Source organism: Mauremys mutica, chromosome 9 (assembly GCF_020497125.1).
Source record: "Mauremys mutica isolate MM-2020 ecotype Southern chromosome 9, ASM2049712v1, whole genome shotgun sequence".
Taxonomy (NCBI): Eukaryota; Metazoa; Chordata; order Testudines; family Geoemydidae; genus Mauremys; species Mauremys mutica.
The window spans coordinates 53,318,395-53,343,618 of NC_059080.1; the positions used below are offsets into that span (position 1 = coordinate 53,318,395).

General features: G+C 45.2%; 1 long non-coding RNA gene across 4 annotated transcripts in view; it reads left to right on the forward strand.

Moving 5' to 3' along the window:
- The first annotated feature begins 1,121 nt into the window (after nt 1-1,121).
- LOC123376978 overlaps nt 1,122-25,224 on the forward strand; it is a 36,132-nt gene continuing 12,029 nt past the window's right edge. For 3 of the 4 annotated variants that reach the window (XR_006582011.1, XR_006582012.1, XR_006582013.1), the window contains exons 1-3: nt 1,122-2,023; nt 23,333-23,464; nt 23,561-23,615. This is a non-coding gene — a long non-coding RNA (uncharacterized LOC123376978). Of the gene's footprint in view, nt 2,024-6,480; nt 6,534-23,332; nt 23,465-23,560; nt 23,616-25,224 lie in introns of those variants that run through there. The other variant, XR_006582014.1, reaches the window with a different exon arrangement.

Genomic DNA, 25,224 nt, shown 5'->3' on the forward strand with positions numbered 1-25,224 from the left:
GTTATGAGAAACTATCTATCCACATAGTTAATTCTAAGGCCTTTATCACTATAATATTAGCAATTTACACTCCTAAATAGATTTTGTCCTTATAACACTCTAGCAAGCTAGTACAGTATTATCCCAATCCACATTGAGGGAGAGGGTAGATTTAAGTGTTACATGGGGAGTCTGCAGATGCAGTGGGGATTTAAACCCAAGTCACCTGAGTTTCAGGCCTGTGCACAATCCACTGGACCATTCTCGCTACCCTACTGAAGGAGGGAATTTTAGATCTTCAGTCTGACGCTCTTTCTGCTATGTTACATCAGCCACATAGGTGCTGCGCCAAGCAAGGCAGGGTGCCAAAATAAATAAATTGCATTAGAAAATAACACAGTCAGACATCAGAATGAGCCACAAACACAGGATCATTCTGAAATCAATAAACAATTCAAGACTTTTCAGAAGACATCCCAATGATCTACCAGGCAAACAAGCCAATATAAGGGGACTGTTGTCCCCTTACTAAAAATCAGTGGGGGTGGGTTTTGATTGGCCATCTCCCAGTACCAAAAGTAAGGGGAAGGGTCAATGGGAAATCAGGACCAAGACTGACAGTCCCCAGGAACAATGGGGAGAGGCCAATGCTCCAGGTCAGCCTGAATGACAGGGCGGGCAGGCTAACGAAGGAGTCAGGAGATCAGGAGGGTCCCGTCCTCTGTGGAAGCTGGAATTGCCTGGGTCAGACAGCGTGGGGCCAAGCTAAGGAGAGAGCAGGGGCCCAAGCTGAGCTGTGGAGCAGAGCTGTGTCAGCCAGAGAGAACCAGAGAAGCAGCCCAGGAAGCAGGTCAGTGCTGGGAGCAGAGCCACAGAAGCAGTCCAGAGAGCAGTGCTGTGCTGGGAGCAGAGCTGCAGCAACCAGTGCCAGAGGGGCCAGAAAAAGCAGCCCAGGGGGCTGAAGCCAGAGCAGCAGCAGCAGTGCTAAGGCAGAGTGGAGCTGGAGCTGGGGCTGGAGCAGTCTGGAGCTGGTTGTGGTGAGCAGCTGGGGAGAGCGATGGGGGACCCTGGGCAGAGGGCCCAGTGCAGGGAGATGCCCCCAGTCAAGAGGCCTGGCAGGCCAGACTTGGAGAGGGATCGTAACCCTGATGGGGCAGAGGCGACGCTGGGAAAAAGGGTCCTGCCACTTAGAGCCTGAGAGCGTGTGGCCACTGCCAGAGCAAGTGTCCAACCTGCAGCATCCCTGCAGCACAGGGAAGCAAGCAACAATTTGATATATTTTGTCCTCCAACACCAACTGTGTATGTGAGCTGTTTCCACAAAACAATCAATATTAATCGTCTTTACTGTCTAATATATCATTGAAATCACTCCAAATTTCTCTTCACTTAAAAAGTATGTCATTTGTTCTATGCATCATCTCTTCAAAAGAAGCATGGTCCCCTATACACAAGAAACAATCTTTCGTTATTGGTGACCAGGGATTTTTCCATTGATGAAGCGCAGAATATTGATGCTGCTATCCATTTTTTCTGAGGGGTTCTCACATTAGATAGCACTGAAATCATGCAGCAGAATAAAGTTTGGATGACCTTATTATTACTGCACCTGACCTGCTTTTATTGTTATCTGAATGACATTATTCCAGAATGTCTGCATGTGTGGACAAGACAAAAATCACACACAATATTACTGTGACAGGGTGCACCCACCCCACATTAGACTAGGAAGGGTTAACTCTGTATTGTGGGCTGAGGAAGCCACACCCACCAACCCCTACTGGACATGCTCCAAATGTAGCAGTGGTATAACAGGGAGCAGCTCAGCTCAGTCTGGGCTGACAGTCGAAGATGAAAGATGCTCGCTGCAGGTTCCAGCCCAGGAAGCACCAGAGGCTCCAACAGCAGGAGCCAGGAATGCTGAGACCCAGGCGGAGACCCAGAAACCACTGGACGTTCAGGAGAACCCAGGATCGCTGGGAGCCATCAACGCCGACGAGTCTGGAGACCCTGGAGGTGTCCGGACCATGACTACAAAGGACAAGGTAGAAAGTAGCCCGGGGGACACCAGCCTTAGGGCTGGGAACAGTCAGCGTGTTGTGGTCGGATCCCTGCTGAGTAGTGGCGGAGACCCTCACCACTGACAGAGCCCTGGGCTGGGACCTGGTGGAGCAGGGAGGATCCGGGTCTGCCTACCCCAGCTGCCACCCAGCCCTAGGTGGTGCCCTGTTGTCCTTGACTCTGGCCACTAGGCCTTGTATCTCTGGGACCTAGAACAGTATGGTGAACCTATTTGTGGACTGGAAATACCCCCTTGCATGCAAGGAGGATGGGGTGCACCCACCCCACACTAGATGGGGTGCCCTCAGGCTGTCACAATCACATTTTATTTATTTTCAGCAACTGTCACCACCTTATAGTCCAGATGGTTTAGTCTACCTGGCAACCAAAGTGCACAGGGAAGAATTCTGTGTTATGTATGTTTTAATTTAGTCAGTCCAGCAGCACACCATTGCTTTCCTGGAAATGGTGCATTAATGTCCTCTTCATTTTTTGGTTGGGACAAGCCATCTTCTTTCAATACTGGTCCTTTCCTATTAGACCAAAAACCTTCCTGCACCTCTCAGATTGCTCCTCCTCAGTGCTCTTGGGATTCATACAGTACTCAAGTCCCTTAACTAACATGACCAATCCAGTCACAGGGTCATTCCAATCCCAGCAGTGTCCATCTCCTCTCTGAGACCCCCGTTGTACAGAGGGGGAACTGAGGCACAGAGAGGGCTATAAACTTGTTCATGGTCACACAGGATGTCCGTGGCAAAGCACGGAATTGAACCTGGGCCTCCTACATCCCACACCAGTGCCCCAATCACTAGCCATCCTTCCTCCCTAGATGATTTATGATCTGTGCAACATCAGCCAGAAACCCCTAGAATGCCCTGGGGTCATCAGCAGAGGAAGGAGGAGACATTGCCCATGTCAAGCATGAAGGGACATTCCTGACACCCTGCTTTTCTTTGTCTTTTTTTCCCTCAGACACAGAAACTTCATCTCACAGGTAAACTAAGCAAGGAGCCTTCTATCTTGGAAGAGACACGTTGCTCTTTGTTTCAGGGGATATTCGCAGCCAGCAAAAGACCTTGGGCTAATTTTAGTGTCTGTCCCATTAGTGGCAAAGAAGCTGGACCAGGTCTATCAGATCCCCCATAGCTCTTAGCTCCCGACCACCATATTGGGCTTCAACACCCTCTACTCCCATAGATTCCAAGTCTTTCCAGTCTCGTGGAGATTCAACAATTCATGCTGTGTGAGCAGAGCTGTGCTTTTTTATAATAGAGCTTTAAGCCTCACGTGGACGGAAGTTAAGCAGGGAGCATGTGGAGAAAACCATATCTCCTCTGTGCAACGATTTCTGCTCCTGTGGCTAGGTCCCCGTGCTGATCCTGAGCCAAACGCACCCAGACAGGATCCCAAACACACAGACAGTGGAAGATTGCCCACTGGTGACAAAGCAAGTCACCTGAAAGGAATAGAAAACAAAACCTTTATCTTATTTCCTACAGCTCTGAAGTCACTACTTTGATTCTGTTTCTTCATTGAGAAAGTCCAGGCAGCAAAGGACAAGCACTTTACTTGAACTTGTCCTGTGTGGTGCCTGTACAGGTTGAACCATGGCTGGCTCAGCACTACATGCCAGAAACTCAGATACATAGGTTTTCTGCTCTAAAGGTGAAAGTTACCCCTTGCAGAGGGCCAGCAGAAAGGCATAGGCATCACTTGAGTCCTATTTTGAAGACTTACAAGGGATTTAAGTGATGCATGGTGCTAGCTCTCCACCTGGGGGTTCATTTCACTCTGCAGGCTGCTGTGAGCTGTAACAGTTGTTCAAGCGTCACATGTCCAATTGATCAAATACTCTGCCTGGGTGCAATTCAGTGGAGTGGTTGATAAGGCTGAATATAGAAACTTTCCTAAAGCTTTTCCTCACTGGAGTCAATGTTGGAGTAATGGCCAGGTCACCCAGAATGCATAAAGCCAACAGCTGTAAAATAGAGCTGTTTTCTGTAAGTGGTAATATAGTGTGGTACTTGAGTAATGGGTATCTCTGTTAAAGGAGGAATTGTTGATCCAGATATTCCTTTAACACTGCAGCCATACAGGGGCAATATCTTCAGAATTAAAAAAGACTTATCATAGATGGGAAACAGCCCAGTGCTACCATCTGCAACACATGGTAGTAAGAGCCCTGCTCATAGTAAATATAGTTGCACATTGTATATAATTTGTACGTCATATTGCAGAGCTGATGTGAATTCTGACAGTTAGGTTCCCTCAGATGTTTGGGCATTGTCCCAGACCAAAATAGTTAAACTAAAAATCTTCTCAAGTACTTGAAAGCAGAGGCTAGAGAGAGGCATTTTAAGATTTTCACTTATTTTAGGGATTCTGGATCTGGTGTCTATTGAGATTGTCATTTTTTAACCATTTATGAGAGGCACAACTGCCGCTGCTCACAGCTCTGGAGGACTGGAGGCTTTCTGACACTATGTTGCACTCGGAAGGGTGCCTGGACTAGATGCTCTTGTAAGATCAAGTGTAGACACTGGACCATTCAAGTAGGACTGTATGTCTGTAAAGCCCAGGGAAAGCTGGCAACGTCTTTGATGGTGGATGCCCAATAGCATCTGCAACTCTCCCTAACCATTTCTATTCCTGGTTCTTCTGAAAATGTCCATTGGAAATCTCACTCATTTGTTCCAAAGAACTAGGTAATTGTTTGATAGGGCAGAACTAAGAGCATGGTCTTCAGGGATTATCCAGCAGCAGAGCTGCTAGAAATTTTGAATATTGGTTAAATTTTTGATTAAAAGAAAACTCCAGATTCTTTTGGGACATATTTTTGGAGAATTTTTGAGGGGTTTTGACCAGACATAAAAGTGAGGAAAACCTTCAATAATTAAAAAAAAAGTTATGTAAAAAAATCCAGAAAACTCCTGTGAATTTTTTACTGAATTTTCAACCAGCTCAATTCAGGAGGTAGCAGCCATATACCTATGGCTATATTTGCAGTTTCTAGCTATTCATAGCTAGCTAGTGAACAGGGGACCACAAATGGGGCATTTGAGAGGGGGAGAAGAAAATCCCCCTGCAGAACCAACAAGGTGTGAGCACTAATCTTGGGGTGAATGAGTTTGTTTGGCTGTTTGTGTTTTTCCTTTCTCTTTCAAGTTATTTGAGTTATAGGGTCAATTGGGATTTTGTGTCAGGGGATTGTTTGAGCCTTTGTTTCTTGGCTCATCTTTGACCAGCCTCAATCAGCCTTGTGATCACCCTCCCCCGTGATTAACGAGAGGATAGGGCTGACCTAGGAGAGAAGGCCTTAAAAGCCAGAGGATAAGTGACCAAGAAGAACTAGCAAACAAGGGACCACAGAGGAGTTTGAGAGGGAGATGTAATATAATCGCTATGGTTAGGAAGGGCCACATCATCAGTGCCAACGCTGCTCCTCTCTCCTCCACCTGTGCCTGTATCTAGACAGACAATCTAACCATGGATGCCTCTACCCAGATCCTGGTGTGGATTTGCAGAGACTGTGGCCTGCATTTCCCACTCACAGAAAGCCAGGCTGGGGGGACCATCCAGTATGAAAGGTGCCTGCTGGTGGAATCTCCTGTAGTTCTCCCACCTGCTTCCTGAGAGGGAGTGCCAAGGTTGTGGAGCATCCGTGCCCATGAGGAAATCCTTGAGAGTATTCATATGGAGACATCCATGGCTGAGGAAGCTTTCTTGCTACAATGGACTGCTGTCACACCATCAGGGAAGGAGGATATGGCTCTGTCAGAGGGAGGACACTGGTTGCTGGTTCCTTCTGGCAGCAGGCAGTGTTCCACCCCCTACTCCCAACCCACCCACCCGATATGCTGTCCTGGCAACGAGCAATGAGGAATCATCCCCAAAAGGTGGAGGAGGAGAAGCCACTTACCTCCAAGGCTGGGAGGATCACACCCACTCCTCCCAGCAGGAAACGTGTGGTAGTGGTGGTTGGTAACGCTCTTCTGAGGGGGTCAGAGGCACCCATCTGTCACCCTGACATGGCATCCTGGAAGGTGTGCTGCCAGCCAGGGGCCTGTCTCTAAGACGTTACAGATGTATTGTCGAGGATCATCCGCCCTCTGACTACTACCCCATGCTACTCATCCATGTGGGCACTAATGACACTGCAAGGTATAACCCTCAGCAGATCAGAAGTGACTACAGGGCTCTGGGAGTAAGGGTGAGGGACTTGGGAGTGCAGGTGGCATTCTCTTCGATCCTTCCCATCAAGGGTAGGAGCCCAGGCAGAGACAGCTGCATCCTGGAGGTGAATGCCTGGCTGCAAAGATGGTGTCACCAGGAGGGCTTTGGCTTTCTTGACCACATGATGCTGTTCCAGGAAGAAGGACTGCTAAACAGAGATGGGGTCCACCTATTGAGGAAGAGGAAGAGCATATTTGGCTACAGACTGGCTAACCTAGTGAGGAGAGATTTAAGCGGGCAAGTGACCAAAGCCCACAGGTAAGTCAAACACACGGAGACCTGGGAGAAGGGTCAGAATTTGTGGAGAGCATGGGCTGTTATAGCAGGGATAAAGGAGAGACAAGACAGAAGTGGGGGGGGGGAAATCAAATCAGTATCTTAGATGGCTGTATACCAATGTGAGAATTATGGGGAATAAGCAGGAAGAACTCAAAATGCTAGTAAATAAACACAACTATGACATAGTTGGCATCACAGATTTGGTGGGATAATGTGCATGACTGGAATATTGGTATAGAAGGGTACAGCTTGCTCAGGAAGGACAGGAAGGGAAAAAAGGGAGGAGGTGTTGCCTTATATTTTAAAAATGTATACACTTGGACTGAGGTGGAGAGAAAAATAGGAGACAGAGTTGAAAGTCTCTGGGTAAGGATCAAAGGGGTAAAAAGCAAGGGTGATGTCATGGTAGGGGTCTACTACAGACCACCTAACCAGAAAGAAGAGGTGGATTAGGTTTTTTTAAATTAACTAACAAAATCATCCAAACCACAGGACTTGGTGGTGATGGGGGACTTCAGCTACTCAGACATCTGTTGGGAAATTAACACAGCATGGCACAGATTATCCAACAAATTCTTGGAATGCATTGGAGACAATTTTTTATTTCAGAAGGTGGAGAAAGCTACTAGGGGAGAGGCTGTTCTAGATTTGATTTTGACAAATAGGGAGGAACTGGTTGAGAATTTGAAAGTGGAAGGCAGCTTGGGTGAAAGTGATAGTGAAATGGTAGAGTTCATGATTCTAAGGAATGGTAGGAGGAAGAACAGCAAAATAAAGACAATGGATTTCAAGAAGGCAGACTTTAGCAAACTCAGGGAGTTAGTAAGTAAGATCCCATGGGAAGCAAGTTTAAGGGGGAAAACAATTGAAGACAGTTGGCAATTTTTCAAAGAGACATTATTAAGGGCACAAGAGCAAACTATCCCACTGCGTAGGAAAGATAGGAAGTATGGCAAGAGACCAGCCTGGCTTAACCAGGAGATCTTAAATTATCTAAAAATCAAAAAAAAGAGTCCTACAAAAACTGGAAACTAGGTCAAATTACAAAGGATGAATATAAACAAATAACACAAGTATGTAGGGACAAAATTAGAAAGGCCAAGGCACAAAATGAGATCAAACTAGCTAGAAACATAAAGAGTAACAAGAAAACATTCTACAAATACATTAGAAGCAAGAGGAAGACCAAGGACAGGGTAGGCCTGTTACTCAATGAGGGGGGGGAAACAATAACAGAAAATATGGAAATGGCAGAGGTGCTTAATAACTTCTTTGTTTCGATTTTCACTAAGAAAGTTGGTGGTGATTGTCATCTAACATAGTGAATGCCAGTGAAAATGAGGTAGGATCAGAGGCTAAAATGGGCTGGAGAAAGAACAAGTTAAAAATTACTTGGACAAGTTAGATGTCTTCAAGTCACCAGGGCCTGATGAAATGCATACTAGAATACTCAAGGAGCTGACTGAGGAGATATCTGAGCCATTAGCAATTATCTTTGAAAAGTCATGGAAGACGGGAGAGATTCCAAAAGACTGGAAAAGGGCAAATATAGTGTCAACCTATAAAAGGGGAAATAAGAACAACCTGGGGAATTACAGACCAATCAGCTTAACTTCTGTACCCAGAAAGGTAATGGAGCAAATAATTAAGCAATATATTTGCAAACATCTAGAAGATAATAAGGTGATAAGTAAGTAACCATGGATTTGTCAAGAATAAATCATGTCAAACCAACCTGATAGCTTTCTTTGACAGGGTAACAAACCTTGTGGATGGGGGAAAGCGGTAGACTTTAGTAAAGCTTTTGATACTGTCTCGCACGACTTTCTTATAAACAAACTAGGGAAATGCATCCTAGATATAGCTACTATAAGGTGGGTGCAAAACTGGTTAGAAAACCGTTCCCAGAGAGTAGTTATCAGTGGTTCACAGTCATATTGGAAGGGCATAACAAGTGGGGTCCTGTAGGGATCAGTTCTGAGTCCAGTTCTGTTCAATATCTTTATCAATGACTTAGATAATAGCATAGAGAATATACTTATAAAGTTTGCTGATGATACCAAGCTGGGAGAGGTTGCAAATGCTTTGGAGGATAGGATTATAATTCAGAATGATCTGGACAAACTGGAGAAATGGTCTGAAGTAAATAGGATGAAATTCAGTAAGGACAAATACAGTAAGGACAAAGTACTCCACTTAGGAAAGAACAATTAGTTGCACACATACAAAATGGGAAATGACTGCCAAGGAAGGAGTACTGTGGAAAGGGATCTGAGGATTATAGTGGACCACATGCTAAATATGTATCAACAGTGTAACGCTGTTGCAAAAAAAGCAAACATCATTCTGGGATGTATTAGCAGGAGCTTTGTAAGCAAGACACAAGTAGTAATTCTTCCGCTCTACTCTTCGCTGATTAGGCTTCAGCTGGAGTATTGTGTCCAGCTGTGGGCACCACATTTCAGGAAAGATGTGGACAAATTGGAGAAAGTCCAGAGAAGAGCAACAAAAATTATTAAAGAACTAGAAAACATGACCTATGAGGAAGATTGAAAAAATTGGGTTTGTTTAGTCTGGAAAAGAGATGACTGAGAGGAGACATGATAACGGTTTTCAAGTACATAAAAGGTTGTTACAAGGAGGAGAGAGAAAAATTGTTCTTCTGAACCTCTGAGGATAGGACAAGAAGCCATGGGATTAAATTGCAGCAAGGGATGTTTTAGGTTGGACATTAGGAAAAACTTCCTAACTGTCAGGGTTGTTAAGCACTGGAATAAATTGCCTAGGGAGGTTGTGGAATCTCCATCACTGGAGATTTTTAAGAGCAGGTTAGACAAACACCTGTCAGGGATGGTCTAGATAATACTTAAACCTGTCATGAGTGCAGGGGACTGGACTAGATGACTTCTCGAGGTCCCTTCCAGTCCCATGATTCTATGTCCTTCCTGAGAAATCTGTTTTCAGACCTAGGTATAGCAATGCTATTTTTACAGAGCCATTGTAAAGAAGCATTCACCTCTTGAGCACCTCCAAGTGGCTGGGTCTTGTACCACAGTCCTCTTTTTGCCCCTGCAGGATGACCTTGATGGCTCTTCTGTAGCTTGGCTCTTTAGCCAATTCACAAAGTCCAAATGAACTTATTTCAGTGTATTACAGCGTCCAGTAAACAAAGTCTATTTGCCCTTGTTGGTGTCTTCAGCCCTAGCTCAGGACCCTTTAAATTCTTGAGGTTTATGCCACTGTGGCCAGTAGAAGAACCAGGACCCACCCATTACTCCAGTTTCCAGTCCAGGGACCCTATACACAGCAGCCAGGTACTGCTTTGTTGAATTCGGTGCTGCTTCTTCCCTGGACCTCTTCCTACGAAGCCCTTTATCTTCAGCCTTATCTCAGGGCCAGCATCTTCAGGCCCTTGTCTCTGTAACCCCAGCTGTGTAAGTTCAGTCAGCCATGAGCTCTCTCTAATGGTTGGGCTCCTTTGGCCAGGGCAAAGCGCCTCTCTTCTCTCCTCTGAGCTCAGCCACAGATTGACCTGATAAGGCCAGACAACTCCTTTTATCCAGGCCATCAGGGCCCTGATTGGCTCTTGCTATACCCTCTAGCCATTGGAGGACTAAGAGTCTGTGGTTTCCAAAATGGCCACTCCAGAAAGTCCTCTCTAGGCAAGCTTGGAGGATTCAGCATTGCAGCTCTTTTCCTCTCAGCTGGCTGCTTCTTGGGACACCATGCAGTAGGACTGTGGGGCCCCCAGTAGGAAGCAACGAAGGCCAAGGAACCCCTTCACAGGCATTTTTAGGTCAGAACATCACTTTAAGAGCCAGACTCTTGCCCATAGCACTATACCTTGAGCACTGCTCCAGAGGCACAGAGGGCTGCTCTACCAGAATAACTGGGGCCCATGCTCAAGTGGTTTCCAGGCTAGGTAAAGCTGCTATAGCTAGTTCTGTGCCTCAAGTATAAGAGGCATTCCTGGGTGAGCTGTGGTGGGAGGGGGTGGGAGCAGGAGTGGCCCGAGTGTACTATAACCCACAATGCCTGGCCAGAGGAGTAAGCCCCAGGGGACTGTTTTAGTCACTGTAATTTAAAACAGCCCTTAGGCTGCTCTATGTTAAGCCAGAGGCCAGTTTGGTCCCCAGTCAGACACAGGAACAGCAGAGTGCAATGGAGTAATAGAGTGACCTTTCCCTACACACAGTATGGGTCCTGCACTTAACACAGCTTAGCCAAAAGTTGGGATCTGGCACTACATAGAATGATAGAATCATAGAAAATTAAGGTTGGAAGAGACCTCAGGAGGTCATCTAGTCCAACCCCTGCTCAAAGCAGGACCAACACGAAATCATCCCAGCCAGAGCTTTGTAAAGCTGGGCCTTAAAAACCTCTAAGGATGGAGATTCCACCACCTGCCGAGGTAACCCATTCCAGTGCTTCACCACTCTCCTAGTGAAATAGTCTTTCCTAATATCCAACCTAGACCTTCCCCACTGCAACTTGAGACCATTGCTTTTTGCTCTGTCATCTGCCACCACTGAGAACAGCCTATCTCCATCCTCTTTGGAATCCCCCTTCAGATAGTTGAAGGCTGCTATCAAATCCCCCTTCACTCTTCTCTTCTGCAGACAAAATAACCCAGTTCCCTCAGCCTCTCCTTGTAAGTCATGTGTCCGAGCCCCCTAATCATTTTCGTTGCCCTCCGCTGGACTCTCTCCAATTTGTCCACATCCCTTCTGTAGTGGGAGGACCAAAACTTGATGCAATTCTCCAGGTGTGGCCTCACCAGTGCCAAATAGAGGGGAACAATCACTTTCCTTGATCTGCTGGCAATGCTCCTACTAATACAGCCCAATATGCTGTTGGCCTTCTTGGCAACAAAGGCACACTGCTGACTCATATCCAGCTTCTTGTCCACCGTAATCCCCAGGTCCTTTTCTGCAGAACTGCTGCTTAGCCAGTCGGTCCCCAGCCTGTAGCAGTGCATGGGATTCTTCCTTCCTAAGTGCAGGACTCTGCACTTGTCCTTGTTGAACCTCAGATTTATTTTGGCCCAATCCTCCAATTTGTTTAGATCACTCTGGACCCTATCCCTACCCTCCAGCATATCTATCTCTCCCCCCAGCTTAGTGTCATCTGCGAACTTGCTGAGGATGCAATTCATCCAGATCATTAATAAAGATGTTGCACAAAACTGGCCCCAGAACTGACCCCTGGGGTACTCTGCTTGACACCGGCTGCCAACTAGACATCAAGCTGTTGATCACTACCCGTTGAGCCTGACAATGTAGCCAGCTTTCTATCCACCTTATAGTCCATTCATCCAGCCCATACTTCTTTAACTTGTTGGCAAGAATACTGTGGGAGAACGTATCAAAAGCTTTGCTAACGTCAAGATATATCACATCCACCACTTTCCTCATATCCACAGAGCAAGTTATCTCATCATAGAAGGCAATCAGGTTGGTCAGGCATGACTTGCCCTTGGTGAATCCATGTTGATTGTTCCTGATCACCTTCCTCTCCTCCAAGTGCTTCAAAATGGATTCCTTGAGGACCTTCTCCATGATTTTGCCAGGGACTGAAGGCTGACCAATTGGTAGTTCTGCGGGCTCTCTTTCTTCCCTTTTTTAAATATGAGCATTATATTTGCCTTTTTCCAGTCAGCTGGGACCTCCCCCGATCGCAACGAATTTTCAGAGATAATGGCCAATGGCTCTGCAATTACATCAGCCAACTCCCTCAGCACCTTTGGGGGCATTAGATCTGGACCCATGGACTCGTGCATGTCCAGCTTTTTTAAATAGTCCTTAACCTGTTCTTTCACGACTGAGGGCTGCACCATCTTCACCATACATCTCCACCATTCAGAGAACTGGTAAATAAGATACTATAGAATGAAATTCTAAGTGATAAAGGAGTTCAGGAAAGCTGGCAGTTTCTCAAGGAGACAATATTAAAGGCACAACTGCAAACTATCCCGATGCAAAGGAAAGATAGGAAGAATAGTAAGTGGCCAATATGGCTGTATTAGGAGTGATTTAATGACCAGAAAATCAAAATGGAATCCTACAAAAGGGAATCCATGGACCATTTTCTAAGGATGAATATAAAAGAATAACACAAGGATGTAGGGACAAAATCAGGAAGGCTACAGTAAAAAATGAGTTACACCTAGGAAGGGACATAAAAGGCAGTAAGAAGAGGTTCTATAAATACAGTAGGAACAATAGAAAGATGATGGGAAAATGTAGGTCCACTACTAATCAGGGAAAGAATTAATAAGGGATGACATCAAACTGCTGGGCTGTTTAATGCATACTTTGCTTCACTCAACACAATTAATATTAACAAGAAGGAGGAGAGAACACATGACAAAATAGAGAAAGAACAGGTTAAAGAATGTTTAGATAAGTTAGCTTTATTCAAATCAGTAGATCCTGATGAAATTCATACTAGGGTACTTAGGGACCTAGCTGAAGCAATCTTGGAACCATTAGCCACTATCTTTGAGAACTCATGGAGGACACATGAGGACCCAGACAACTCAAGAAGGGCAAACATAGTACCTATCTTTTAAAGGAAAACAAACAGGTGCCGGGAATTATGGACCAGTCAGCCTAACTTCAATACCTAGAAAGATACTGAAACAAATTATTAAACAATCAATTTGTAAGCACCTAGACGATAATAGGGTTATAAGGAATAGCCAATATGGATTTGTCAAGAACAAACCATACCGAACCAACCTACTTTCCTTCTTTGACAGGAATACTGGCCTAGTGGATGGGGGGAAGTTGTAGACATGATATATATTAATTTTAGTAAGGCTTTTGACACTGAACAACATGAAATACACATAGGCAAACGATGAGAGAAATGTGGTCTAGATTAAATTACTAAATTTCTAAAAAGTGGGTGCACAACAGTTTGAAAGATCATACGCAAAGAGTAGTTATCTATGGTTCACTGTCAACTTAGAGGGTGTATCTAGTGGGGTTCTGTAGTGGTCAGTCGTGACTCAAGTATTCAGTAGCTTCCTTAATGTCTTGGATACAGGAGTGGAGAGTATGCTTATAAAATTTGCAGATGACATCAAGTTGGGAGGGATTGCAAGCACTTTGGAGGACAGGATTAGAATTCAAAACAACCTTGACAAATTGGAGAATTGATCTGAAATGAACATAATGAAATTAGATAAAGACAAGTGCAAATTTCTACACTTAGGAAGGAAAAAATCAAATGCACAACTACAAAGTGGGGTATAAGTGGCTAGGCAGTAATACTGCTGAAAAGGATCTGGGTGTTTTAGTGGACCATAAATTGAATGTGAGCCAACAATGTGAAGCAGTTGCAAAGAAGACTAATATCATTCTGGGGTGTATGTAACATATGGGAGGTAATTGCTTTGCTCTACTCAGTCCTGGGGAGGCCTCGGCTAGAGTGTTGTGCTCAGTTTTGGGGGCCACCCTTTTAGAAAGATGTGAACAAATTGGAGAGAGTCCTAAGAAGAGCAACAAAAATTATAAAAGGTTTAGAAAACCTGATCTATGAAGAATGGTTAAAAAAACTGGGCATGTTTAGTCTTGAAATAAGAAGTCTGAGGGGGCATCTGATAACAGTCTTCAAATATGTTCAGGGCTTCTATAAAGAGGGCAGTGACTGAATGTTCTCCCTCCACTCAAGGTAGGACAGGAAGTAATGTGATTAATCTGCAGCAAGGGAGATTTAGGTTAGATATTAGGAAAAACATTCTAACTATAAGGCCAATCAGGTACTGGAACAGGCTTCCAAGAGAGGTTTTTAAGAAAAAGTTGGTGAAAAACCTGTCAGGGATGGTCTAGGTTTACTTGGTTCTACTCAAGGAACATGAGAATGTCCACGGTGAATGAAACAGGGTGAGAAGAAATAGCCTAAGTAGCTGGAGAAGATACAAAGAGAAACATCAGGCAAGGAAGAGGATGAAAAATAGATGCTGTAGCATTAGTAAGAAAAATGTACATGGGCAAAGGTAGAAGATCCAAGAGCTAAAGGCAGTCCAATGACAAAACTTTGGTACAGATGTTGTTTGATGTGTGTGTGACACTGAAGGTGAAGGAATGGAGCTATTTCAAAGAGGCAAAGCTAGCTTGTCTGTGTGCAAGTGAAAAGGGAAGGACCAGTGTTTGTTATTCAAGAAAAGAAGTAAGTAAAAATCATTCAAGCACCCTAAAACCTATTTCTGTGTGTGCCGGCAATAGTGAGTGAGGTGGGAGTGTGCCGAGCCATTCCTGAAGGTCTTTCATCATGTCTAGAGGGAGGGATCCCAACTAAGGCAAAATAAACATCTTTTTCTTTCCTGGCAAAACTGCAGAGACACTTTCCAACTCATTAAAACCTCACAAAGGAAAAGAGCGCCATTGCCAGTAGTTTCATGCGAGGAAATCCCAAGAGAGGCCTGTTCCTTATGAAGATGTCAGTGGCAGGATAGTCATGGCCCGAAGAGTTCGGGAAAGCCCCAGTGCACTCTCCTGGCAGGGGAGGGGGAAGGTGAACATTACCCTTGTAGTGTGCATCGCTGTGTAGATAGGTATAAAAACCAAGATGAAGGAGAGAATTTTTAAAGAGTAATATTTGATGTGTTATGTTAAGTAATGAGAGTGCAAAGTAATTAGTACTGACAAGGGAAAGCAAGACAAGACTGCAGCTTTATGTAGTTTTTTTTTTAAAGAGCATGAAAAACTTGGCTGTCTTGGTTTCTTACTTGCTCATTCTCTTTTTTTTAAAAAAACAATAACATATGGCTAGCTCCTCAGCTGGCGTAGATCAGCATAGCTCCTTTGACTTCAGTGACACTATGCCTGTTTACAGCAGCTGAGGATCTAGCCCATAGTGTGGAACTTAATCATCCATATGAGTAGGAAATCAGGGCGTGTGTCATTAGGGCCATAATTCAGTAAAGTGATATCAGTTTTCTACCAGTATCAATATTTGGTAATTACCCTTAGTACTTTAGGGCTTTCATCCACTTTTGTAGTTAAATCAATAAGAATATGGCCTATCTACAAATGCTGTATTAAAAGGCCATGAAAATATCTCCATTTTAGGGCTGCCATAATTATATGAGACAGAGAATGAGAAAATGTTGTTGGAAAAAGTTTGGCCTGGGAGAGAGAAAGAGAGAGAGAGAGAGAGTGTGCGTGAAAGAACTAAGGACATTTGGTTTGTGAAGAAAAGCTGGCATCGGGTTTTAGGATGGTCTGAAAACATGATGTTGCATGGAATATTATCTAGGAATAGCCATATATAAGAGACCAGCTTGTGCCTCGGCCATGCATAGCAACAAGAGGGTACCTAGAAGTTTCCCCCAAACTTGTGGCCCCATGCAAGAGCCATGCACAACCACAGTTGCTGCATTTAGGGGAATGCAGGGTCTGCTCTATCTGGCACCCCACCTGGTGGCAAGATGGACACCTGCTGCAGGAGAAGCTCAAGTAATAGCCTGGTTGAGCATACCCACCACACTGCCTACCAGGGAGCTCTGGCAGGCACCGCATCTCCTGACATGCAATCACCTTGGAGCTTTTATTGAGGTGGTTCCTCTCTGCAGCAACCTCAACACAGGTCAGTGTCTTCAGGGCAATATCTTGCCCTTTTCCAGGGTTGCGGAGGTGAACTCATTAAGGCTGAGTTCTGATTTTTTTACTTTCCCAAAAGTACAGGACATGATCTGTGGAGAAAGACTGCATTTTCTGAGGAGTTTTAAATTAATCTGTTACTTTGTTTAACATTAATTTAAAATGGAACCTTTTAAGAAGAATTTCTTTCCATCTGTGTCTTATACTTTTTTTGGATCTCTTTTGCTAGCAAACGGCTGATTTATTATTATTCATACTTTCTAAAGAGTTAAAACTCATAGAAAACTAGTGCAGGATATACTTGAGACAAAATTAACTTGTGAGTTATTAATGACTGTTGTTGCCTATCTTTCCCATTATAGTCACAATTTGCGATTATTTGCCCTAACCCATAATGCCCACCATTTCCCACAATTTACAATGGGACTGAAGCTAACCAATAGGATTAAAATTATAATTCCTTCAGTAAAGATGGCCACCACTTCACTGTAGCCTTCCCGTTTGTTAGTGAGGCTGCCTCTAGTATATATGATTTTTTTTCAATCTTTTTCATTGTTTCCAGTGGGACTGAAGTTACAGAGAGCCTTCAGTAAAAATAGCTACCATTTCACTAAAGCCTTTCAGAAGACCTCTCATAAAGATGCCACTGCTGTAGTAACCTGTGTGGAACTTGGTGGGAGGAGCACAGGCTGAAGGAGAGAAGAGTTTGCAGAGGGCGCTAGAAACCCAGTCTGTGTGCACATGGCTAGAATGCCAGCAGCAGTTGCAGCACCTCTGTAGATAGTTCTCTTAATAAAAAGCCAGTTTAGTTTTAGAAACAGGAAGTCCTCTCATGTTGTCACCCAGCAAATCCCGGCTCTTCTTCATTGCACATCTGGTCTGCAATGCTAACAGAGGAGCGACACCCTTCTTCTGTCAATAGAGACACATTCCCCAAGCCCTTTTCTCTATCCACCCCCTTCTCTTCCTTCCAGCCAGATTCCTGTCAAATTACTAATATGTCCTGATTAAATAAGCCTTGAATTTGAATAGTGTGCAATAAAAAGAGAGAGACTCATCTGTGTCCATACAGAGTGTCCCCTGGGTAACAATCAATGACACTTCAGCAACACAGTTAGCAACTGGTACTCTGACTCCTGGCACAATTTAAAAAACAGTTGCAATGATTTGCAGTGCTCAAGGACTGAGCAAATAATTGTGTTGATTAGAGCCAAGCACAGCATGGACAAGGTTAGTGCATACTTTCCCACAAAGCACTGCCAATAGAGCTTTAGCCTAACCTGCAACCCTTCCATCCCAGGCTCTTCCTGCCTGGAATCGGTCACTAGTACTGAATTGTGCCAGACTGCTCGATGTCATACAGGGACAGGGCACAGCCATTTTACCTCATTTCAACCTTTCTGGGGCACTGGGGGCCAGATCCTCGGCAGGGGTGAGGTGGCGTGCCTCTGTTGATTCCAGATGAACAGTGTGGGTTTCCTCCAGCCGAGGATTTGAAAGTTCACCTGAAATGCAGCTGTTATTGCATCTGTGTTCCACAGAAATGATAAAGAGAGTGCAAGGGGGGAGGGCAGAGACTGAAATAAATTTGTTAAAATACAGTGAAAAAATGCAGCAGAGAACAGGCAAACAGTTACACAAAAACAGAGAGGCCACGGAAAAAGCAGTAGAGGCGGGGATTCCAATGACAGCATACACATAGAAATAATTCATAGCACCATCACCAGGCATTATTATAATTGATTATTATTACGACCATTCAGAGACAAAGCTGGTGCAGAACATGGCAGCTCATGTACTGAATAATGGAGCCTCTCGCTGGGAGCATGTAGCCCCAGTGCTCCGCAATCTGCACTGTCTGCCCAATGGTCTATAAAGCCCTAACTGGCCTGGGACCAGCCTACCTGCAGGATCACCTCTCTCCCTGTGCCACACTGCCACAGCTGTGGGCAGCAGGGGCATGCAAGCTGGATCCCCCTCATTAGAAAAGAGAGGGCAGCTGGCAGGGTGTTCCCTGTGCAGCCTCCAGGAGTCTGGAGCTTGCTCCTCCCCTGGGTTCAAGATAGCCTGAATTTGGCAACCTTCCAGGTGTGCTGCAAACATTGTGTGTTTGTTTGACTGAACTCTGGGAAAGGGCTGAGGGAATGGTTCCTGCGTGATGCAGAGGTGAAAAGGAAGCTCTGGTGGGGTCTCGCAGGCTGGGTTCATGTTGAAATGATCACTTTACTGCTTCTGGGAGTTCACTGCATTATCAATGCTGTTAGGGCTGCTAGAGTCTTGGACAGGCATCTTGATACTTTCATTAATTCTAAATAAATACATGACGTATTATTGCCTAGAGGCCACAGCAGAGTGCTGTGCTAGATAGAAAGAACGGTAGGTTCAGGAAAAGACAGCTGCCTGCTGCTCGGAAGTTGAGATGAGGAAGAAATAATAACAATAATACCCTGCTCTGATCTGGCACTTTTCATGAGCAAATCTGAATGTGCTTGACAAAGGAGGTCAGTATCACTATCCCTATTGTACAGATGGGAAAATCAGGCACAGAAAGGGGATGTGACTTGCCCAAGTCACCCAAGAAGGCCAGTGGCAGAGCCAGGAATAGAGTTCAGGTCTCCTGGTTCCCAGACTGGTGCTCTGTCCACTCAGCAACACTGATGCTGAAAGTAGGAGGTCCCAGGGTGAAGGAGCCAATAAGCCACAACAGGAATTAACAACCTCCCACAATGACTGGTCATCAGATCTGCTACAAGCCCCCTCTGGGCTGGTGCTGGCTTTGCATAGAGACCCTTGGATAAATGCACAGGAGACAGACCAAAGAAAATTGACTTTAATTAAAACACAAAATGCAAACTGTTCAAACTAAACGAAGAGGCAAAAAGCAAAATAAAATCAGCCTTCTCCAAAACAGGAAACAGACTGATGCATGAATTCACAAAGAACGAAAGAAAGAATTTCCTAACTATAAAGCCTTCACCAGAAGAAAACACCCTCCCTCCCACATGTAGAGTAAAGCTACATCGTGGCCCGCACTAGTTGTTACAACATTTAAGCCCTTCCTAAAGATTCACCCCTGCCATGCTGCATACAATGAATATAATTAGCCTGCAGTTTTAAAATCCCTATTTGTTGTTCCCTTCCCCCTCACCTCTGTTTGTCCTTTAGGCTGTGAACTCTTCAAGGCAGGGTCCAGGCCCCTAGGAATGTCTGAAAAGCATTTAGCACATTGTGGGCACCACCACAAAGAAACAATATGTGCTAATAATAACCATATTTGGGTGCCAGGGGAGATGACTGATCCTTGGAGTGCTGATGGAATTGTGTTGATATTCCTAGAAACAGTTGTTAGGGCAGGTGGCTTTGACTAGTTTACATCAGGGCTGGCCTTACCATGAGGAGAACTGAGGCGGCCACCTCAGATGCCAAACTGTGGGTGGGGGCACCACTGGGAACCAGAGTGAAGCAAATTGTGTCTGCTGCTGGTGCATATGTATTCTCTCTGCTCTAGATGCACAGAGATGGTGGAGTGCTGTGCTGGAGGAAGGAGGGCACAAGAGACATAACAGGCAGGCAGGAGAAAAGGTGAGAGGGAATAACAGAAAGCAGCAGGAGCTGCAGAGAGAGAGGAGGAGGAGCCTCTTATGTACCTCTCTAGCACCCCCAGAAGCCTGGACTGATTAACACCAGCTTCTCAGGGAGCTTCCTGTTTCCTGCTGCTTCCCTGAACCCACTTGAGGAGAACAGGCAGTCAGCTGCAGTAGTAGGAGCCAGTTAGACCCCTAAGATGCTCACTCAGGCCCTGCTACCAGCCTGCTCATTTGTCCCCTTCAATTGAGTGTTGAGAGCCACTATAGCTGGCACACAACAGCAGTCAGGAGTGAAAGAAGAAAACGCCCCTCTGGGGCAGCATTCAGAAAAAGAAAGAAAGCAAAGGAAGCTTTTCTATCTAAGCAGGAAGGAGCTCTCCTGAGATGCATAGACACAAATGTTCATGGTGAGCCTTCTGGCCCCAGTGAAGATGTGAGTGGTGAGGAGATGCCTGATCTTCCAGTTAGTCAGAGTGCAGGTGACCTGGCAGCTACTGCAGCATCCATATCTCCATCTCAAATGGATGTAACCAGGCACATTCCTGAAGAAAAGTGTAGATCAGAGAAGAGTGTGGTGGAGGCACAAGAAACAGCTGCTGCTGAGTTTAGTTCCTGAAGTCTAGATGATCCAGGACTGTGGACCCACTTGAGCAGTAGCCTGAGGGACTTCCTTGTACTGCATGGGCCACAGCAAGTGAAAAACGTTATGTTCCCCAAAGACAATGAAAATAGAAGTTTCCATCCAACACATTACTGGTGTGAAATCCCCAATGGTGACAAAGTGGAGAGGCCATGGCTTATGCACTCAAAAACCCAGAATGCTGCATATTGTTTTTGTTGCAAACTCTTCCAGTCTAATGTTCCAGCCACATTGGGTTCTATAGGAACAAAGGACTGGAAAAATCTGGCTAGAAATCTGGCATGCCATGAGAAGGCAGCAAATCACCAGAGAACATTCCATAGGTGGAAAGAGCTTGACATGAGACTAAGGTTAAAGGCCACCACAGATGATCAGCATCAAGAGAAGATTGTGTCAGAGTCTCTTTACTGGCAAAATGTTCTGAAAAAGCTCATTGCCATTGTGAGAATGCTTGCTACCCAAAACCTAGCACTGCGTGGCACTTCAGATCAGCTGTATGTGCCAAACAATGGAAACTTCCTTAAAATTGTGGAGCTGATGGCTGAGTTTGATGCTGTACTCCAGGAGCATCTAAGAAGAGTCACCACCCAAGAAATGTACACACACCACTACCTTGGAAAAATAATTCAAAATGAGATCATACAGTTACTGGCATCAAAAGTCAAACAGAAGATTGTGGCAGATCTGAAGTTAGCAAGATATTACTCTGTTATTCTAGACTGCACACCTGACATCAGCCATACGGAACAAATTACTTTAATGGTGCATTTTGGAACAACAACAGAACCTAGTGAAAATGCCCCTGAAATGGTGACTGTCAGAGAGCATTTGATGATACTGGAGCTGGTATGACAAATGTGCTTCTTAAAAAGCTGGAAGATACGGGAATTCCAATAGCTGACATGAGAGGTCAGGGCTACGATAATGATGCCAACATGAGAGGAAAGAACAGAGGAGTGCAGACACGGATCTGAGAGTTAAACCCTCGATCTGTTTTTGTCCCATGCAGTTCTCATTCATTGAACTTGGTGGTCAGTGATGCCGCATCAGCTTCTAGTGAGGCTACTGAATTTTTTAATATACTTCAAAGCATCTATGTATTTTTCTCTGCATCAACTCATTGATGGCAAATTTTGAAGCAACATCTGGGAACATCCTCACTGAAACCACTGAGTGCCTCATGATGGGAAAGTTGAGTGGAGGTGATAAAGCCTATCAAACACCAGATTGGGAAGATAGATGATGCCATAGTTGCCATTACGGAGGATAATGCTATGACAGGAACTGTTCATGGGAGAACAGTGGCAGAAGGAATTGGAATCACCAGAAACATACATAACTTCAAATTTCTGTATGGCTTAATGTTGTGGCATGACATACTGTTTGAAATAAATGGTGTAAGCAAGAGACTCCAAGGTGTTGACCTTGCTATATCTGGAGCAATGGAACAAAGCAAAGTCATACCTACAGTCTTACTGGTCAGATGAGGGATTTCAAAATGTTCTGAAGAGTGCACAGAAGTTGGCAGAGGAACTTCACACTGAAGCTATTTTTCCACCCATTCAAGCAGGCCTGGCTCCAGAGCCCAGCGGGGCAAGCACCCGCCTGGGGCGGCCCTTTCCCGGGGGGGCGGCAGGCTGGGCCGGCGGACCTGCCGCAGTCATGCCTGCGGGAGGTCCACCGGAGCCCCGGGAGCAGCGGACCTGCCGCAGGCATGACTGCGGAGGGGACGCTCGGCCGGCGGCTCCCGTGGCCCGCCCGCCGGCATGACTGCGGATGGTTCGCTGGTCCCGCGGCTCGGCTGGACCTCCCGCAGGCATGACTGCGGCAGCTCAACCGGAGCCGCTGGACCAGCGAACCGCCCGCAGCTGCGGGAGGTCCAGCCGAGCCGCGCGACCAGTCATGCCCGCGGGAGGTCCGCTGCTCCCGCGGCTCCGGGGCGCCTCCCGCGCATGACTGCTTGGGGCGGCCAAATTTGTAGAGCCGCCCCTGCATTCAAGAATACAAGAGTCACCGAAGAAGAAGACATTTTGATTACAAGGCACAGGATAATCCCATAAGAGACCCCAAACAACAATTCAAAGTTGAACTCTTTAACCAGGTGCTAGATTGTGCAATACAGTCAGTTGAAGAATGTTTCCTGCAGCTCAAGGAACACAGCAGTATATTTGGGATGTTGTATGATATTCCAAAGATCTACACCAGCAATGCAGGGCACTAGAAACAGTGTTGACACATGATGACATGCGCGATATTGATGTGAGTGATTTAGGTGATGAACTGAAAGCCCTTTCAAGATACATTTAATCAGGATCAACCCCAAAGGCTGTTCTGGAATATATGTGCACAAATAAGATGACCACCCTCTTTCCAAATGCTTTTGTTGCTTTGCACATACTTCTAACACTTCCGGTAACAGTTGCCAGTGGAGAACACAGCTTCTCCAAGCTGAAGTTAATAAAAACACATCTACGCTCCACAATGACACAGGAGAGGATGGTCGGCCTTGCAACCATCTCAATAGAGCATGAGCTGGCCCAGACTGTGGACCTTCAGGAAGCAGTTCAAATCTTTGCAACCAAGAAGGCACAGAAAGCACCACTTTGATTATTCAAACAGATAAAAATGCCAGTGTTTACTATGCAGACAAGAAAAGTTACATTTGCTGTTCAGGCATTTGAAAGTTAAGTGTTACTTACAATTTTTGAACAAGGCATTTTAAGTTGTTATTTCTCCTTTCCTGGGGTAGGTAGCAGAGCGGTACCTTGAGAGAAGTAGAACAGGAAGAAGGCAGAATTGAGACCTTTCAAAGTTTTGGCCCAAGTGAGGGGGCATGGGGCGTCATTTGAGCTCCCCACCTCAGATGCCAAAACATTGTGGGCCAGCCCTGGTTTACATATTATTACTAGTAGTCGTAATCATCTTTGTTTATTGTTGTTGTAGCACTTAGGAACCCCAATCATGGATCAGGATTCCACTGTGCTAGGCACTGCACAAACACAGTTCAAAAAGAGCTGCCAATCTAAGTAGAAGACAAGAGACAACAGAAGGATCAAACACACAGTGGTGCACAAGGTAACAAAAAGACATATCTGAACCTCACATACTATGATTTTGTAATTGTCCACTGTGGTCTTATTCTAATGTCTTTTCTCTTTTACCCCCTTGTAGGTGGCTGTGGACTGGAAGCTACTCCTGAAGTACGTGTAAATACATTTGGACAAATGTAAGTACATTTTCCACTTTGGTCTTTTTTCATAGAAATGTAGGGCTGAATGGGGCCTCGAGAATTCAGCAAGTCCAGCCCACCAAGTAAATCTAGACCATCCCTGACAGGGGTTTGTCCAACCTTTCTTAAAAACCTCCAATGACGGGGATTCCACAACCTCTCTTGGAAACCAATTCCAGAATTTAACTGCCCTTATATTCTATATATATATATATATATATAGTAAGTTTTTTCCTAATCTCTAACCTAAATTGCCCTTGCTGCAGATTAAGCTCATTACTTCTTGTGCTACCTTCAGTGGACATGGAGAACAATTGATCACAGTCCTCTTTGTAACAGCCCATAGCATATTAGAAGACTGTTATCGGGTCCCCTCCTCAGTCTTCTTTACTCACAATTAAACACTCCAGGTTTTTTAATCTTTCCTCATAGGTCAAGTTTTCTAATCTTTTATCATTTTTGTTGTTCACCTCTGGACTCTCTCCAATTTGTCCACATCTTTCCTAAGCGTGGCACCCAGAATTGGACACAATGCTCCAGCTCACCAGTGCCAAGTAGAGTGGGACAGTTTTCTTCCACATCTCACAAAACACTCTTGTTGTTAAACCAAGTGCTATTAACCTTTTTTGCAACCGCATCACACTGGTGACTCATATTCAATTTGTGATCCACTATAACCCCCAGATCCTCTTCAGCAGTACTATCACCTACCCAGTTTTTCCCCATTTTGTAGTTCTGCATTTGATTTTTCCTTCCTAAGTGAAGTACTTTGCACTTATCTTTATTGAATTTCATCTTGTTGAATTCAGACCAGTTCTCCAGTTTGTCAAGGCTTTGAATTCTAATCCTGTCCTCCAAAGTGCAAGCAACTCCTCCCATCTTGGTGTCATCTGAAAATTCGATAAGCCTGTCCTCTACTCCATTATCCAAGCCATTAATAAAACCATTGACCAGTACCAGACCTAGGACTGACCCTCTACAACCCCACTAGACATGCCCTCCCAGTTGGACAGCAAACCATTGATAACTACGCTTTGAGTATAGTCTATCAACCAGTTTTGCTCCCATCTAATAGTAATTTCATCTAGACCCGGGGTTCTCACCTTTTTCTTTCTGAGGCCCTCCTAACATGCTATAAAAACTCCACAGCCCACCAGTGCCACAATAACTGTTTTTCTGCATATAAAAGCCAGGGCTGGCGTTAGGGAGTAGCAAGCAGGTCAGTTGCCTGGGGCCCTATGACACAGGGGCCCCAATGAAGCTACATTGCTCTGACTTCAGCTTCAGCCCCAAGTGGCAGGGCTCAGGGCCCTGGGCTTCAGCCCCAAGTGGTGGTGCTTTGGCTTTTTACCCTAGGCCCCAGCGAGTCTAACGCTGGCCCTGCTTGGCAGCCACCCTGAAACCTGCTCGCAGTTCCTCCAAGGGCCCCCCCGACCCCTGGATGAGAACCACTGATCTAGACTGCATTTCCCTAATTTGGTTAAGAGAATGTCATGTGTGACTATGTCAAAGGCTTACTAAAATCAAGAGGTATCACATCTACTGCTTCCACCTATCCATTAGGCCAATAACTCTGTCAAAGAAGGAAATTAGGTTGCTTTGGCAT